Genomic DNA, 11,696 nt, shown 5'->3' on the forward strand with positions numbered 1-11,696 from the left:
GTATCTTCATCCAATCTGTTTAGCTGGACAGCAAACAGCTAGAAGCAAACTGCCCAGAGCTGCTGCTGGAGCTCCCGGCACCAGAAACCCCCAGGACCTCAGGAGGTCTTTGGGCTGGTGGCGTGGTACAGGGTGACCCCTCTTACGATTCACTCTGCCTATATTTACTGAGGACCTATTCTGTGGCAGGCATTGTTACAACTGCCAAGAACACACTAGTGAACAAAACAGACACAATCCCTGCCTTCTGAGAACTTCTGTTTAGAGAGGAGAGGGGGGCAACAGAGGTTGAGATGGTTGGATGCATCACTGACATAAGTTTGAGCAAACTCCAAGAGATTGTGATGGACAGGGAGGCCTGGTGTGCTGCAGTCCTCTGCAGGCGTCGCAAAGAGTCAGACATGACTTAGCAACAGAAAAACAACATAATGAAGAAGATAAACAGGCAAAATATAGACATACTGAATTCAGAATACTGATTAGATGCCAAGAAGAAAAATAAATGAGCGAAGGAAGATAGGACGCATCCAGGTGGGGGTTAAAACTTTAGATAGGGTGAACCAATCCTCACCAAGAACTTGACTGTGAATAAAGACTTAAAAGAAATGGGAGCAAAAGTCATATGGATATATAGGTGAAGAGTGTTCCAGGCAGAGGGAAGAGCATGTGCAAAGGCCCTGGGGCTGGACTATGCCTGGTGAGTTCCAGGAATAGCAAGGAGGCCAGTAAGGTCAAAGAGGTGACAGATGGCCAGGCAGGTACAGTGAAAGGAGAAGCTGTTACAGGGCTTGGAGCTAAGGAGTGACATTAATTCTGGCTGGATGTGGGGGGCAGAGAGGCATCAAGGATAGTCTTACAGTTTTAGGCAGAGCAACTGAAAGAATACTGCCATTTCCCAAAGACGGAAAGTGCATGATAGGGACAGATTTTGGTGGAGGGTGAGGGACGGGATGAAAGGTATGGATTGTTGTCGTTCAGTCGCTCAGTCATGTCACTCTTGCAACCTTATGGACTGTAGCCCGCCAGGCTCCTCTGTCCATGGGATTTCCCAGGCAAAAATACCTGAAAGAGTTGCCATTCCTTCTCCAGATCTTCCTGACCCAGGGATCAAACCTGTGTCTCCTGCATTGGCAGGTAGATTATTTACCACTGAGCCCCACCAGGAAAGCCTGAAGGGAATGGATGGTGGTGGTGGTTTAGTTGCTAAGTCATATCTGACTATTGCCAGATATTACCCCAGCCTGCCAGGCTCCTCTGTCAATGGGATTTTCCAGGCAAGAATACTGGAGTGGGTTACCATTTCCTTCTCCAGGGGATCTTCCCAACCTGGGGAGTGAACCCGGGGATTGAACTGCAGGCAGATTCTTTACCGACTGAGCTACCAGGGAGGGGATGGACAGCTGAAGCTTAATACTAAATACTTGAAAGGCCTAAGTTTAAGACGCTGACAGAGCAACTATGTATGTGTCAATCATTTAGGGGAAATGTCTGTACTGGGCTAGAGATATAAATTGGGAGTTGGAGTCAGAGTAGAAACAGTACTTAAAGCTATGTCACTGAATGAGATCAGCAAAAAAAATGAGAATGGACAAAAACAGGGAAGAGAACATTTAAGGCATAGAACAATTAAAATGCTCTCCCAGAAGTCACACTCTCCAAAGCGAAGCTCGTCTCAACATCACTAGATGCAAATCAAAACAACAATGAGGTACCATCTCACACCATTCAGAATGGCTACCATCAAAAAAATCTACAAACAATAAATGTATGTAGAAAAGTCCCACATTGTCGACTGGAGTGTAAACTGGTGCAGCCACTATGGAGAACAGTATGGTGTTTCCTTAGAAAACTAAAAACAGAACTAATATGATCAGCAATCCCACTCCTAGACACATAACTGGAGAAAGCTACATAATTCAAAAAGATACACGCATCCCAATGTTCACTGCAGCACTATTTACAATAGCCAGGTCATGGAAGCAACCTAAATGTCCATCAACAAAGGAGTGGAAAAAGATGATATGGTACATATATATACAATGGAATAGTATTACTCCACCATAAAAAAGAACAAAGTAAAGCCATTTGCAGCAAGACGGATGGACCTAGAGACTGTATACTAAGTAAGTTAGGCAGAGAAAGACAAATGTCATATGATATCATTTATATGTACAATTGTTTAAAAAGGGCGGTACAAAGAAACTTATTTACAAGACAGAGGTAGAATCACAGATGTAGAAAACAAACTTACAGTTACCACTGTTAAGGGGAGGGGAGGGATAAACTGGGAGATTGAGATTGACATAAACACACTACTATATATAAAATAGACAACTGATAAGGACCTACTGCATAGCAGAGGGAACTCTATTCAATACTCTTAAAAAAGACTGGAGATATATATATATATATTTATAACTGATTCACTCTGCTTTACACTTGAAACTAACACAACATTTTAATCAACTACGCATGCATGCATGCTAAGTCACTTCAGTCGTATCGGACTCTTTGTGACCCTAGGGACTGTAGCCCACCAGGCTCCTTTGGCCATGGGATTCTCCAGGAAGAAATACTGGAGTGGGTTGCCATGTTCTCCCCCCAGGGGATCTTCTTGACCAGGGATCAAACCCACGTTTCTTGTGTCTCCTGCACTGGCGGGTTCTTTACCACTAGTGCCATCTGGGAAGCCCAAAAATCAACTATACTCCAATACAAATTAAAAAAAAAAAGTGAAGCTCATAACACAATGTCTCCCCTTCACCACAGCTCCCCCTTTCTCCCTACACACGCCCAGTAGATATGTGTAAACACACACACAGCATTTAAATTCCCCTTTCCTCTATCTCTTGGTGATGTCATTCTGCTGAGAAGGAAATTCCCTTTGGAGGTTACTATCATTTAACAAGAAAGCAGCCCACAGAAGGGAGAAAAAGTGCCCTGGGCACTGAGACAACAGTAGGGACCCTTTCAGAGCAGAGCAATCACCCCGACTCTGGTGTTATATAAAGTACTATATTCAGACTTCAGCTCCAACCACATCAATCAGTGTGAATCAGGCAGCTCAATTGCCCAGTCTTCCTTATTATGTTAAATGGGAATAACATTGGCTAGAAGGTAGCCTAGAACATAGTACACAGTCCACTAATACTTGTCAAATAACTGAGGAATGAATGAATAAACAGTGAAAGAGCCTGACTCATGGCAGATGGTCAATAAACCTGCCAAATGCTAAATGAAAGACTTGTCTTTCCCTCCTTGATTTTTCATTCCATCCCTTCCCCTTTTCTGCTGATGACACAACAGCAAACCCATGCATTTGTACAGGGCCATGCTGTTTACAAAGCTTTGCCTTCTACATTTTCTCAAATTTTGAACCTTATGGCAGGTTTAGGAGGGCAAGAAATACAATTCCCTGTCACAGATGAGGCAACTGAGACTCAGACAGGAAACAGCCTACAAACTCCAGGAAATTTTTAAGGCAGGGACAATAACAAAAACACTGCATTCGGCCCCAGGGTGGAGCATCTGTGTTGCCAAACCAAACCTGCCTGACATCCTGTTGGCTGGGTAAGAGGGCAGGTGAGGGAAAGACAGAAGTTTAGAGGAAGGGAAGGTATTTGTTTTCAGGGTCATGTGAGTAGTCCATTAAAAAAAAAAGGCACAGATCCCTGTTCCACACCCACTGGCCTGCCTGTTGCAGTCACATGGTCACAAAGGTCACACACTTTCCGTCACCAGCTTCCAAGTCACCGGTGGGCACAGGTTTGGGGGATAGGGAGAACTCTGGGGTAACAGGCTAGGGGAAAGGAGGGAGCATGCGGGGAAAGCAGGCAGGGATGAAGTCTGGAGGCACACACGAGACAATAAGCAGGGAACAGCAGGAGGTCAGAAAGGGGGCTGCATGATGGAGCACAGGGAGAGACAGATACAGAAGAGAGGTGAAGTGGGGAATCGGGTAGGAACACACCGAGGCGGACAGATCAGAGCACTTAGAAAGGCACAGGAAGGAAACTGGGGACAGTGAATGGGAACCAAGCTGAAAACTGGGAGCACTAAGAGACACTGAGAGTTGAGGGAGGAAGGGAAGGGGTTGATTCAGGCAGGAAGTGAGGGATAGAGGACAGAAGCACAGGGAAGACGCACTGAGAGGGGGTACCCAGTCACAGGATGGGAGTTGGGGACGGTCGGGCATCAAAGGATGGAAGCTGGAGGCACTAAGGGGACAATCATGGTTAATGGAGGACAGGCCTCAGAATCGGTGAACAAAGCGGGGGGCTCTAAGGACTGTCCCGATGGAGCCCAAGGAGTCTGGGGCGTAGAGGAGGTTTGGGAAAGGGCCCCCCCTCCCTGGCCCCGCCTTCCCAGCGCCGTCACTCACCTCGGCTGACTCAGCACTTCGGCTTCCTTCCACTTCCGCAAACAGACGGGCCCAGGCCACGTGACAACCCGGCCACTGCCCTCCGCCAATCACCGAGGCCTGTGCTTCGCGAGAGCAAGGCGGGGGGCGGGTCTCCGCCATGTTTTATAACTGCCCAATGGAAGGGGCTCCCATCGCCGAGGGAGGCCGGGCTTTGAGCTGGAGCCAATCCTCGGCGGCGGGGCGTGGCCACGTCTGTGAGAGGAAGGTCCGCGTGACGGCTCCGGGGCAGACATGTTAATGTTGGGCGAGAGGCTCAGTGTTCTCCACCCTACGCCTCCTGAAACGATCAGAGGCCTGAAGGCTGAACGTGACTTAAACTACGGCTCGTAAAGATAAAAATAAAACCAGCAAAGGTGTGCAGGGCATAACAAGCAGGATACTGCTTTGATCTTGCCATGTTCCTCCAAGCTAAGATTGCCAAATTTAGCAAATGGATTAAATTTGGGTGTATAAGCAAAACAATGCTAGGTGTAGTTATGCTTAAAAAATTGTTCCTTGGTTGTTCCTGGCAGCGCTGCCCCAAGACAATCTGAGGAAATATCTCAGCGCTTTTAGTAGAAACTTGGGCAAATGAAAGCTATAATAAACCCAGACAGCATATTAGAAAGCAGAGACATTACTTTGCCACCAAAGGTTTGTCTAGTCAAGGCTATGTTTTTTCCAGTAGTCATGTATGAATGTGAGAGTTGGACCATAAAGAAACCTGAGCACCGAAGAATTGATGCTTTTGAACTGTGGTGTTGGAGAAGACTCTTGAGAGTCCCTTGGACCCCAAGGAGATCCTAAAGGAAATCAGTCCTGAATATTCATTGGAAGGACTGATGCCAAAGCTGAAGCTCCAATACTTTGGCCACCTGATGGGAAGAACTGACTCACTGGAAAAGACCCTGATGCTGGGAAAGATTGAAGCCTGAAGGAGACGGGGACAACAGAGGATAAGATGGTTGGATGGCATCAGCATCTCGAATGGACATGAGTTTGAGCAAGCTCCCTGAGTTGGTGATGGACAGGGAAGCCTGGCATTGGAACCATGGGGATGCAAAGAGTTGAACATGACTGAGCGACTGAACTGAGCTGGGCAGATGACTTGGTCTCTGCGAACTCCTCATCTGAGAAGTGAGCACAGGGTTATAATGATGACTAGAAATAAGTAAGACCCGGTGCCTGCACAGTACTGGGATTTCAATAAATGACAGTTGTTATGATTAGTAATGCTGAGAATGCTTTAAAAAGAAGGGAGGAGACTGGAGTTTAGTCACAGTTCTGCTTCTGACTGAATAGATCATGTCTCCTCTCCAGCCTGCCAGGCATAGTTGGACAAGTTTTCTTCCCTAGATCAACTCTAGATCGAGATAAATTCTCCAAACTGCTCTCTGTTGGCATGGGAAAAGTGATTGCTGTTTGATATTCCCTGTGAATAGAAAAATATTTCTGCCTGTCTGTCCCAAGATATTAGTTCCTGGACTGGGGGCTGCGAATGCAATGGGGACAATATTTGGTTAAGAATCCAGACAAGTTAATAAGACTAAGGACAGTAACTACTATTTGTACAGAGCTTTACCAGTTACAAAGTAACATGACTTCATATCCATCATCTGGAGGATATAGTTACTCTTGTTCCTATTTCAGAGGTGAAGAAACTGGTCTCTTAAACTAGGTTAAAATTTTGTTCAGAAGTGTTAGCTTTGAGTTGAGAGAATGGGAAGAAGACTCAGAATTCTCAATAAAAATATCTTGCCCTCCACACCCCAAACATTGACGTTAAAATGATGGTTATCAGGGAGTTTGCAAAAGGTTGGGTGTTCCACCTACTGCTGAGCAATCTGACCTGAGAAACCTCATAGGTTCAACAGGATGGGTCCCATTCTTCAGCAAATATGCTCCTGTACTCAAGGTGAGTCTACAAGGCAGGTTTGGCAACACAGACAGCTGAATCTGAAATGCAGAAAAGGGAAAGAGAGAGAGATCAGTCATCCAGATCAATCTTCAGAAACACTCTAAGATCCACTAAAGAAATTAATAAAATAGAGTTGAAAGAAAGTAATAAATAGAAAAAAATGATAGAATATGTTCAACGCCTGATGAAATTGAGTGCCCCTCCCATAAGGTATTTTGGTGAAAACTGTTAAATGAGTGGATTTAGCAAGAGATGAAGAATAAGGAGTTAGTAGGTAGCATTGAGTGAGCAAGCAGTGGAAAGGGAGGGGCTAGTAATATGGAACCCTTTGGGCTTCTGCTGGATTTTGCATTGGAGCAGTTCAAGTCAAAGAGCTTCTCTGAGGGGCTGACTAGGTGCAGCTAAAATCACCCCAGAACCCAAGGGGTCGACCGAGTACCCTACCTCAGGTTGAAATTAACTAGCATGCTCACAGTGCAGTTTTACACTTTTAGCTTGTTTGATCCTCACAACAATCCTGAGAAATAATCCTATTATCTCTAATAGACGGAGAAACCAAGATTCTGTGCGGGGAGATGATTGACAGAGTTGCATGTGCATAAGAAGCAGATCTAGAATCAAGACCTGTCTTGACTTTTCTTTCCCTAAACTGTAGGAGGACCCACTGTGTGTCACGCAGTGTTCTTGGTGCTGAGGAAATCATAGCAAAAACAGTAGACTAAAATCCCTGCTCTCACAGTGAGCACAGTTGCAGGGAAAGATAGACAATGATCAAGCGACAGAAGTCAGGCATAAGAGTGTGTTTTGCCAAAATCTTTGGGTGAAGTGTCATGATATTAGCATCTTTCCGAAAACCTAGTGTGTTGAATCTGGGGTTTGTACATGAGTGCCTTTGTACTTTTCCTTCCATTTTCTGTGTGTTAGAACATTTTTATAATTAAAGAGTTGGGAAAAAATACAGTATGTTAGAGGGTGACAAATGCTATGGGGTAAAGGCAAGGAGGGGAGACAGAGAGGATTAGAGTTTTAGAAGAGTGGCCAGGGAAGGCCTGATTGAGAAAGGAAACATTTAAATGAAAGCCTAAGGGAGGGATTTCTGTGGTGGTCCAGTGATTAAGACTCAGTGCTCCCAATGCAAGGGACCTTGGTTCGATCCCTGGTCAGGGAACTAGATCCTGCATGGTTCAACTAAGACCTGAGTGCAGCCAAATAGTTCAGTTCAGTCGCTCAGTCATGTCTTACTCTTTGCAACCCCATGGACTGCAGCATGCCAGGCTTCCCTGTCCATCACAAATTCCCGGAGCTTGCTTAAACTCATGTCCAAGTAAATAATGCCAAATTAATGAATGTGTAAAACAAAAACCTGAATGAGATGAGGGAGCAAGCCCTGTAATAATCCAGGAGAGAATGTTCTAGATGGAGGGAGCAGCAAGAGCAAAGGCCTTGAGGCAGAAGTTTCCCACATTCTACAAGGTGTAGCCCCTCCCCCCCAAAAAAACACAGAACAGCAACTTGGAGGGAAAAGAGCCATCACAGAGTGAGGTGCGGACAGCCATCCCCATTGTGAGGACAGGAACCTGAGTCCACCTGGGGGTTATTCTGGAAGCTCGATGAAGAAAGTGGGATCTCTCATATTCAGAGAAATGTAAATTTAAATAAGACAATGTCATTTGCCTAGAAAATTCAGTTCAGTCGCTCAGTCGTGTCCAACTCTTTGAGACCCCCATGGACTGCAGCATGCCAGGTTTCCCTGTCCATCACCAACTCAGGGAGCTTGCTCAAACTCATGTCCATCAAGTCACTGATGCCATCCAACCATCTCATCCTCTGTTGTCCCCTTCTCCTCCCTCCTTCAATCTTTCCCAGCATCAGGGTCTTTTCCAGTGAGTCAGTTCTTCCCATCAGGTGGCCAAAGTATTGGAGCTTCAGCTTCGGCATCAGTCCTTCCAATGAATATTCAGGACTGATTTCCTTTAGGATCTCCTTGGGGTCCAAGGGACTCTCAAGAGTCTTCTCCAACACCACAGTTCAAAAGCGTCAATTCTTCGGTGCTCAGCTTTCTTTATGGTCCAACTCTCACATTCATACATGACTACTGGAAAAACCATAGCTTTGACTAGACAGACTTTTGTTGGCAAAGTAATGTCTCTACTTTTTAATATGCTGTCTAGGTTGGTCATAGCTTTTCTTCCAAGGAGCGAACGTCTTTTAATTTCATGGCTGCAGTCACCATCTGCAGTGATTTTGGAGCCCAAGAAAATAGTCTGTCACTGTTTCCGTTGTTTCCCCATCTATCTGCCATGAAGTTATGGGACCGGATGCCATGATCTTCAGCTTTTGAATGTTGAGTTTTAAGCCAACTTTTTTATTCTCCTCTTTCACTTTCATCAACAGGCTCTTTATTTCCTCTTTGCTTTCTGCCTTAAGAGTGGTGTTATCTGCATATCTGAGGTTATTGATATTTCTCTCTACAATCTTGATTCCAGCCTGTGCTTCATCCAGCCCAGCATTTTGAATGATATACTCTGCATATAAGTTAAATAAGCAGTGTGACAATATACAGCCTTGACATACTCCTTTCCCAATTTGGAACTAGTCTGTTGTTCCATGTCCGGTTCTAACTGTTGCTTCTTGACCTGCATACAGATTTCTCAGGAGGCAGATCAGGTGGTCTGGTATTCCCATCTCTTAAATAATTTTCCACAGTTTGTTGTGATCCACACAGTCAGAGGCTTTAGCGTAGTCAATAAAGCAGTAGATGTCTTTCTGGAACTCTTGCTTTTTCGATGATCCAAGGATGTCAGCAATTTGATCTCTGGTTCCTCTGCCTTTTCTAAATCTAGCTTGAATATATGGAAGTTCTCAGTTCACAAACTGTTGCAGCTTTGCTTAAAGAATTCTGAGCATTACTTTGCTAGTGTGTGAGATGAGTGCCATTGTGCGGTAGTTTGAACATTCTTTGGCATTGCCTTTCTTTGGGATTGGAATGAAAACTGACCTTTTCCAGTCCTGTGGCCACTGCTGAGTTTTCCAAATTTGCTGGCATATTGAGTGCAGCACTTTAACAGCATCATCTTCTGGGATTTGAAATAGCTCAACAGGAATTCCATCACCTCCACTAGCTTTGTTCATAGTGATGCTTCCTGAGGCCCTCTAGATACTCCAGAGTATCTAGCAGAACTTAAAAAATGAAAACATGCTGTACTGGTGAAGTGGCATTGAAACGCTCATATTCACAGAGGTGGTGAGAGTCTATTCACTGGCATGTTCTGAGCAAGTGGCATTGCCTCTCTAAGCTTCAGTTTCCTCATCTGCACAGTGGGGACAAGAAAGACACCTCATAGCATTTGTGAGATAAAAGATCCACAGAGGAAATGTCTCATAAACAGGACAACAACAGCTATTATGATTATCTGGATTTGTTCAAAGTCATTTTTCTCTTTGTTGGCTTTCTTGGTGTCTCAGAGAGTAAAGAATCTGCAGTGTGGGAGACCTAGGTTCGATCCCTGAGTTGGGAAGATCCCCTGGAGGAGAGCGTGGCAACCCACTTCAGTATTCTTGCCTGGAGAATCTCCATGGACAGAGCAGCCTGGTGGGGGTCCATGGGGTCACAAAGAGTCGGACATGACTGAGCAGCTAAGCACACACAGACAATCTGTTGCCCAGACCCAGGACCCCTGCAGACAGCAGCCCAGTGTAGGGACACCATCTGTCAGGCCTGCCCAGTTTTCTTATGATTTAACAGTAGGAGGGAAAAAGAGGGGGAGGATTCCTCCCACAGGAGGAGTGGTCCATGTGAAACAGCTCATCTCTCTCCGGCAAAGCCCAAGGTTTTTCCTGACAGGGGCAGCGGCAGAGAGGTTGGCCCCTGAGTCAGATCAACCTGAGTTCAAGTTCTTCTCTTGCCAGGGACTAGCTGTGTGATAATGGGCAAGATTCCTCACCTCTCTGGGTTTCAATTTCCTCACCTGCAACATAAGTGATGATAATACCTAACTTCTAAGATGGGGAGAAGGGGTTAAGGGGATCAGGCACACCACACCCGGCAATGGGGGGACTCCCAAAGCATTTGGTGAACCCATAAACCTGATGGGGTTGACCATTTCTGTACCACATTCCACCTCATTGGAGAAGGATACTGTAGGAAGGAGACATTGAAATTATGAAGACACTAAAATGTGATAAAAGTACAGATAATTTTTTTGATGATTGGTTTGTTTAGCAGTAGAAGAAGAGATATGCTATGGGAAAATAGATATCATGTAAATAGGTCTTAGGCATTTAGCGCAGTGTCTGGCTCAAAGGAGGCATCTCATAAGCATAATAGACATAGTAGAGTCAGAAGTAATAAGCAGTGGGACTTCCCTGGTGGTCCAGCGGCTTAGACTGCACACTCTCAATGCAGGGGGCCCGGAGTTCGATCCCTGTTCAGGGAACCAGTTCCCAGTTCCGAACTAGATCCCAAATGCCACAACTAAGACCCAGCACAGCCAAATAAATAAATATTTTAAAAAGAAGAAGAAAAAGAAGTGATAAGCAGTAGTAAGAAACTGGTACAAGGCATCTGAGGGGCTGCCCAGGTGGCTCAGTGGTAAGAAATCCGCCTGCCAGTGAAGGAGATGCAGGAGATTTGGGTTTGATCCCTAGGTCAGGAAGACCCTCTGGAGGAAGAAATGGCAATCCACTCCAGTATTCTTGCCGGGATAATTCCATGGACAGAGGAGCCTGGTGGGCTACAGTCCATTCAGTCACAAAGAGTTGGATGTGACTGAGTGAGTGAGCATACATACAATGTACACATGGAGTATGTGATGGGTGGAGGAGCCGGGACAAGATAGGTACCTGAAGGAGCTGGAAGGGATGCCTCTGCTGATCACTCCCACCAGGTAGAGGGATCCGTGGGAAATGTGGGACCTGGCCCAACTGATGGAGCCACCCTGCAAATCAAGGAAGGAAGGCCCGAGGGCCCAGGGTCAGGAGCTCATGGGGGCCTGGAAATCAAACCTCAGGGCAAGAAGGGTCTCCAGAAAACACCCAAGAAGGGAAAACTTAAAGCCAGCCCGGGTCTCCTCCATGGCAGCCTGGCTTCTGATGGTTTATAAGGCAGGACACACTGCAGAGTTAAGTTTCATCTGAAGAAAGTTCACTGTGGTTTGAGGTTGTTGAGAAACCACTGATCTGATTCTACACTCTCACTCTGCAGGTGGGAAAGACAGGCTGGGAGGAAGGAATACCCCACTCTGGGGTAGCCAGGGGTGGTTCCGAGCTACAGCCCCTGGCTTGGGTCGAGCTTGGTTTCTGAGCTTCTGCTGTTAGGCACAGCACCCATTGTGGGCCGGGGCCCCGCCAGGACCTGCTGCAGTGCTGTTTGGTGGT

At 45.9% G+C, this 11,696-nt stretch overlaps 1 protein-coding gene across 5 annotated transcripts in view; it reads right to left on the reverse strand.

Moving 5' to 3' along the window:
- PLA2G6 (phospholipase A2 group VI) overlaps positions 1-4,456 on the reverse strand; it is a 60,643-nt gene extending 56,187 nt beyond the window's left edge. For 3 of the 5 annotated variants that reach the window (XR_011255339.1, XM_069581629.1, XM_069581625.1), the window contains exon 1: positions 4,382-4,444. The gene's annotated coding sequence lies outside the window, so the exon portion shown is untranslated. Of the gene's footprint in view, positions 1-4,381 lie in introns of all 5 variants that reach the window. The other 2 variants (XM_069581630.1, XM_069581626.1) reach the window with 1 other exon arrangement.
- Positions 4,457-11,696: the final 7,240 nt, after the last annotated feature.

This window comes from Ovis canadensis, chromosome 3 (genome assembly GCF_042477335.2).
Source record: "Ovis canadensis isolate MfBH-ARS-UI-01 breed Bighorn chromosome 3, ARS-UI_OviCan_v2, whole genome shotgun sequence".
In the NCBI taxonomy this organism is placed as follows: domain Eukaryota; kingdom Metazoa; phylum Chordata; class Mammalia; order Artiodactyla; family Bovidae; genus Ovis; species Ovis canadensis.